The sequence below is a fragment of the Lactuca sativa genome, chromosome 2 (assembly GCF_002870075.4).
Source record: "Lactuca sativa cultivar Salinas chromosome 2, Lsat_Salinas_v11, whole genome shotgun sequence".
NCBI lineage: Eukaryota > Viridiplantae > Streptophyta > Magnoliopsida > Asterales > Asteraceae > Lactuca > Lactuca sativa.
Genome location: NC_056624.2, coordinates 72,572,493 through 72,579,992, shown reverse-complemented (window position 1 = coordinate 72,579,992; position 7,500 = coordinate 72,572,493). Strand labels below are relative to the sequence as shown.

General features: G+C 33.8%; 1 protein-coding gene across 2 annotated transcripts in view; it reads right to left on the bottom strand.

Moving 5' to 3' along the window:
* Nucleotides 1-7,500, bottom strand: part of LOC111887135 (UPF0481 protein At3g47200) — a 22,812-nt gene that overhangs the window by 11,494 nt on the left and 3,818 nt on the right. Inside the window, exon 2 of one of the 2 annotated variants that reach the window (XR_002848681.3) lies at nt 3,876-5,950. The exons of the other annotated variant lie outside the window; for it this stretch is intronic. The gene's annotated coding sequence lies outside the window, so the exon portion shown is untranslated. Of the gene's footprint in view, nt 1-3,875; nt 5,951-7,500 lie in introns of those variants that run through there. 2 annotated transcript variants of the gene reach the window in all.

Below are 7,500 nucleotides of genomic sequence, written 5' to 3'. Positions count from 1 at the left end.
ACTTGATTTGTCAGATATGAAGAATATTCTAATATTCTACTAGAATATGTAAAAAAATATTTTTTTTATATATTTTTTTGGAAAATATAAATTCCGAAAATAATATTTGAAATTTTTTTTCAAAAATTTTCAATTATTTTGCATTTTAAAAATGTTTATTTTTATCTACCAAATGAGTGGCAATGATTGCGTCTCACAGTCTTATATAGACTAGTAGGTGTTCCCCAAAAAGAGGTGATGTAAGAGGAAAACAGTAGTGAAATTTCAAAAATATTGAAAGTAAATCAAGTTAGAGGTTGATGTTTAAGAACGTTATAACGAATATATCAAACAAAACGACGTATTTTGGTGGGTTTGGTACCTAAGTTTATATACCCTCAAGGGTATATTCACTTTTCCTTATATATATATATATATATATATATATATATATATATATATATATATATATATATATATATATATATATATATATATATGGGTAAAGTGAATATACCTAACAACTTTATATAAGCTTAGGTACCTAACCACATCATACCACGTAATTTTGTATCATATTTGCATTGTAACCACTCAAAGTTCTTAAAATTTAACCTCATAACTTGATTGCTTCTAAAATCTTTGGACTTTCACCATTATGTTCCTTCAAATGACGTATTTCTATCGGAGACCCCCTGGTGGGCTTCATATACTACGTTACAAATCAAATGGTGTAGGAAGAATATAATGGTAAATGTTTGAAAATCTTGGAAGTAAATCAAGTTAAGAGTTCAAGTTTAAGAACCTTAGACGATTGCAATGGAAATATAATGCAAAACAATGTAGTATAATGTGGTTAGGTACCTAAGCTTATATAAGGTTGTTAGGTATATTTACTTTACCCTATATGTATGTGTGTGTGTATATATATATATATATATATATATATATATATATATATATATATATATATATATATATATATATATATATTATGTGTGTGTATGTGTGAAATTTTATTATGGTTCAAGGTGAAGCAAAATGTAAGTTTGATATAGATTGTGGACTTGCTAAAAGACAACAGTGTTACGGGCTTGGAAAGAGTTAATATGTTATTTGGTCAACTCAAATTAAAGAAAATTAACTGACAAAATCGAATATAACTGTTCTTATTCGGTTAACCGAAAAACCTCAACCGAAGAGCAATATATATATATATATATATATATATATATATCTATATATATATATAGAACAACATTATGGTAAACTTAAAATCTCTTTATATACATACTTTTTAATTTTAAAGTTCAATACATATTGATTGAAGGCAAACGGGCAACAAGCTGCGCCGTTAGCCATTTCTGGATGACAAAACCAATTCTTTTGAAAATAATATTTGTGGATCTAGGAGATATGACATTAGAATGCATGACCCATGGGACTTTATTGAGGAGCTCCACTGCTTCTGGTGCGAGAAAACCAAATGTATTGAATGCAAAAGGAACAAACACATGTTGATTTTCTATACATGCATTCTCGTGCTTTACAACTTTGCACGCAACGGCTTTCAAAGCGTGGACCTTCCATCCTGCGGGTCCGTCAAATAGTTCACTGGTGCTTCTTTCTTCACAGAAATACCAGCACGTCAACAAGCATCAAAGAGAACATCCCAAACCATATCATGTCTGTACTTGAAACCAGGGAGCTTTCTACAATGAACCGCGTGTTCCCTAAAGGTATCCAAACATATCTTGCGGCAAACTGGGCATATCTCGTCAATTGGGAATATGGGAATCATGAAACGGTACCGAAGGATAGTTCGGTACTGCATAGGAGACATATGCTGGCCAAGGCCATCAATAGGGATAGTTAGCAGAAAATCTTGAGCATGAGGTGCCCACAGACACTCAAAGACTTCTTTATGTCTGACAGTCATGTCGAAGTCGACTTCCATATCTTTGACGATTTTGCTAAAAAGGGCACACGCCAAAGCTTTTTGGGATTTAGGGGGGGGGGGGGGCAGTGTCCTTATTAGTGAAACCGCTACAGTCAAATCCCGGAATTGTATTGCGAAGACGAGTCATAACACATAGGTAATCCGAGTCCATACTACATACGCCACTGTCACGTAAGATGTGGTCTTGTAATCCCCAAGATTGGGCCCTCGAGGCTACAAATGTGTAGGAGGAAATCTCGTATGCCGAGTACAAACCCAAACCACCGAAACGAATAGGTAAGGAAGCCAAGCGCCACTGAATGTCTCCAAAGAAGGGGCATCCACATACCACCATATCCTCGATAGACATGCGCAATCCTTTGTCAAAGAACAAAGCTGCCTCTTCTATATGTATCGGCTAGCATGTCCTTAAACCAAAGAAATGTTTTGCAATGCCCATATATATATATATATATATATATATATATATATATATATATATATATATATATATATATATATATATATATATATATATATATATAGGTTTAGGTTCATTTAAAGTCATATTAATTTTGTGAGACTGTGAGACCAAATCTAAATATAATTTTAAAATGCAAAATAAAAAGAAAAATCCAAAAATTCTTTTTTTAATTATTATTTTCGAAACTTTAATTACCTAAAATAAATAAATAAATAAAAATTACCGTATTTTTTGAAAATACGTGAATTATTTTAGTAGAATATTACACTGTAAATATTTTGATGTGATTTTTAGAATGTTAGAATATTTTACTTGATTTGTCAGATATGAAGAATATTCTAATATTCTACTAGAATATGTAAAAAAATATTTTTTTATATATTTTTTTGGAAAATATAAATTCCGAAAATAATATTTGAATTTTTTTTTTCAAAAATCTTCAATTATTTTGCATTTTAAAAATGTTTATTTTTATCTATCAAATGAGTGGCAATGATTGCGTCTCACAGTCTTATATAGACTAGTAGGTGTTCCCCAAAAAGAGGTGATGTAAGAGGAAAACAGTAGTGAAATTTCAAAAATATTGAAAGTAAATCAAGTTAGAGGTTGATGTTTAAGAACGTTATAACGAATATATCAAACAAAACGACGTATTTTGGTGGGTTTGGTACCTAAGTTTATATACCCTCAAGGGTATATTCACTTTTCCTTATATATATATATATATATATATATATATATATATATATATATATATATATATATATATATATATATATATATATATATATGGGTAAAGTGAATATACCTAACAACTTTATATAAGCTTAGGTACCTAACCACATCATACCACGTAATTTTGTATCATATTTGCATTGTAACCACTCAAAGTTCTTAAAATTTAACCTCATAACTTGATTGCTTCCAAAATCTTTGGACTTTCACCATTATCTTCCTTCAAATGACGTATTTCTATCGGAGACCCCCTGGTGGGCTTCATATACTACGTTACAAATCAAATGGTGTAGGAAGAATATAATGGTGAATGTTTGAAAATCTTGGAAGTAAATCAAGTTAAGAGTTGAAGTTTAAGAACCTTAGACGATTGCAATAGAAATATAATGCAAAACAATGTAGTATAATGTGGTTAGGTACCTAAGCTTATATAAGGTTGTTAGGTATATTTACTTTACCCTATATGTATGTATGTATATCTATATATATATATATATATATATATATATATATATATATTATGTGTGTGTATGTGTGAAATTTTATTATGGTTCAAGGTGAAGCAAAATATAAGTTTAATTTAGATTGTGGACTTGCTAAAAGACAACAGTGTTACGGGCTTGGAAAGAGTTTATATGTTATTTGGTCAACTCAAATTAAAGAAAATTAACTGACAAAATCGAATATAACTGTTCTTATTCGGTTAACCGAAAAACCTCAACCGAAGAGCAAAATATATATATATATATATATATATATATATATATATATATATATATATATATATATATATATATATATATATATATAGAACAACATTTTAATGGTAAACTTAAAATCTCTTTATACACATATTTTTTAATTTTAAAGTTCAATACATATCGATTGAAGGCAAACGGGCAACAAGCTGCGCCGTTAGCCATTTCTGGATGACAAAACCAATTCTTTTGAAAATAATATTTGTGGATCTAGGAGATATGACATTAGAATGCATGACCCATTGGACTCTATTGAGGAGCTCCACCGCTTCTGGTGCGAGAAAACCAAATGTATTGAATGCAAAAGGAACAAACACATGTTGATTTTCTATACATGCATTCTCATGCTTTACAACTTTGCACGCAACGGCTTTCAAAGCGTGGACCTTCCATCCTACGGGGTCCGTCAAATAGTTCACCAGCGCTTCTTTCTTCATAGAAATACCAGGACGTCAACAAGCATCAAAGAGAACATCCCAAAATATATCATGTCTGTACTTGAAACCAGGGAGCTCTCTACAATGAACCTCGTGTTCCCTTAAGGTATCCAAACATTCCTTGCGGCAAACTAGGCATATCTCGTCAATTGGGAATATGGGAATCATGAAACGGTACCGAATGATAGTTCGGTACTGCATAGGAGACATATGTTGGCCAAGACCATCAATAGGGATAGTTAGCAGAAAATCCTGAGCATGAGATGCCCACAGACACTCAAAGACTTCTTTATGTCTGACAGTCATGTCGAAGTCGACTTCCATATCTTTGACGATTTTGCTAAAAAGGGCACACGCCAAAGCTTTTTGGGATTTAGGGGGGGCAGTGTGCTTATTAGTGAAACTGTTACAGTCAAATCCCGGAATTGTATTGCGAAGACGATTCATAACACATAGGTAATCCGAGTCCATACTACATACGCCACTGTCACGTAAGATGTGGTCTTGTAATCCCCAAGATTGGGCCCTCGAGGCTACAAATGTGTAGGAAGAAACCTCGTATGCCGAGTACAAACCCAAACCAACGAAACGAATAGGTAAGGAAGTCAAGCGCCACTGAATGTCTCCAAAGAAGGGGCATCCACATACCACCATATCCTCGATAGACCTGCGCAATCCTTTGTCAAAGAACAAAGCTGCCTCTTCTATATGTATCGGCTGGCATGTGCTTAAACCAAAGAAATGTTTTGTAATGCCCATACATGATCGAAGCAAAAGGAGCTCACTCTGCAGGTCACATAGTTGTGGAAGAAGGCCCATCAAATCAACAACATTGATCGCTCTCTTCATGGTCATCCCGCTAATAAACCATGCGTCTCTACTAACAGCCCCCCCCCCCCCCCCCAAGAAGCTTCACCCCTAAATGGAGGTCTCCATATGTCCGTTGGGAATAAATCGGCACGAAGATTCTTACCATCACAGGAGGGCCAAAAAATCTCTGTTTTCTTGATGTTCAACTCAAGACCCAAACTTGGACCATGCAATCAAATAATGTTCAACACTCTAGCCACCTCCTCTGAATCCCCAATGATAGTCCCATCATCTAGATACCAAGCATGGAGAAGGAGCTTACAATTGTCTCTAATCTTGTGTACAAGCGGGTGCAAAACGAGGGCAAAAAGAAGAGGGCCCAAGGGGTCACCTTACTGCACCCCAGTGGCAGACCATATATGTTGGTCTATGATATAAAGCCTCGCTGCTTGCCCGTACAAGAAATCCACCCACAAAGAAATGGAAGGGCACATCTTCTTAACCTCGTGGAGCAATGCTAATCGATCTACCAGGTTAAAGGCATTCGAGAAATCTACAGTCAGCATTACAAGAGACCCATCAGCATGGTGTTCACTCAACACCCTATTGGCAATGTGTAACATAACCTCAGCACCGCTGGATACACCAACCCCGAACTGAAAATCATTAATGTACTTGGCCATTTCTTTACCCACACCTTTCATGCCAACCTTGGAAACCATGCGTCTCCATATAGTGCCTACTGCAATCGGACGGATCCCGTTGTCGGGTTTAAGTAGAGGTGTGAGAGGAGCGGACGCAAAAGACTCTGCCAAAATAGTGGGACGATAGTTTTAGCCACAATAGTTTTATTTTGTTGTCACTTTTAGTCTCTATATTTATAGTAACTTTTTTTATTTTGATTTTAACCACAATAGTTTTCTTTTGTTGCCACTTTTAGTCCTTATATTTATGCCTTTATAAATTTACCCCATGCAAAATATGGGTTCTCCACTAATTAAGATAAGTAAATTGGTTGACCTTATAACCTTAATATTGTTATTTGTGTGTAATGTGTTATTTTCTACATCTTTTTAGTGGGTTAACATAATTTTCGCAGTTCTTATAAAATATAGGGAAAATGACTCTTGAGGGTAATTAACTTTTACGTTTGTACTCATTTGGTTCCTTTCCTTTTTTTTTTTTTTGTATTCAACATACCATTGAACTTGTTGTTTTTGTTCACCATAACCCTTTTAACCGGCTTTTGACCTGTGATAGTCGGTCAAAGGGTTATGGTGAACATAAACAACAAGTTTGATGATATATTGAGTACAAAAAAAGGAAAGGGACCAAATGAGAACAAACTCAACATGTGGTTATCCTCCTGAGTTATTTCCCCCGAAAGTTAAATGAAATTAAAGTTGCAAAATTATCAAAGACTACAACCTTCTTTGGCTATAACGTATATGAAGAGCGTTTCAGAGGGGTAACTTTATTAAAACATGGTCTATGCTATGCTTACTGTGGTTAGCTGTCAACACCTCTCTTCAAAAGGATATGATTGTGTATGAGAGTTATATTTATCAGCATAAACGTTTACCTCAAGGTATATTATGGTGATGTGTCTGTAAAAGCAACATGATATTGTACATATTGATGTTGTATCTCATCCCATGAATTCAATCTTAAAGCTAAGTAAACTCAAAAATCACAGCACTTGTGATTCCACTCGTTTGTAGACTTGTCTAAAATCCATGATATGATAAATCATTCGATTGGAAATGTAAATGTAGTCATGAAATGTGCCTGCTTAGTCAAGATTCCCCTAATAAATATTCAAGTGCATTACGAAGTTGTACATGTATAAATAGTGTTTTTTCATGGGTTATGTTTTGAAGAGAAGCAATAATGAATCTCATAAAGTCATTAATATCAGTAAGAGATGAGTAAATGGAAAATGACTCAGGTGGGTAACCAACTGTTGAGTTTGTTCTCATTTGGTTCCTTTCCTTTTTTTTTTTGTACTCAATATACCATCGAACTTGTTGTTTGTGTTCACCATAACCCTTTGACCGATTATCACAGGTCAAAAGCCGGTCAAAAGGGTTATGGTGAGCACAAACAACAAGTTCGATGGTATATTGAATATAAAAAAATAAAAATGGACCAAATTAGTACAAACACAAAAGTTAATTACCCTCGAAAGTTATTTTGGGTTAATATTATAAAAGCCCTAAATTTTTAACCCGTAATTGAAAAAACCCTAATATTTCTTTTTATTATTGCTATGGCCACAACTTTTTCACATAATTATTACTCTAGCCCACTTAACGAGTTTTATGGTTAACTTGGTTAAATTTTTTGCAAAATCAGTTC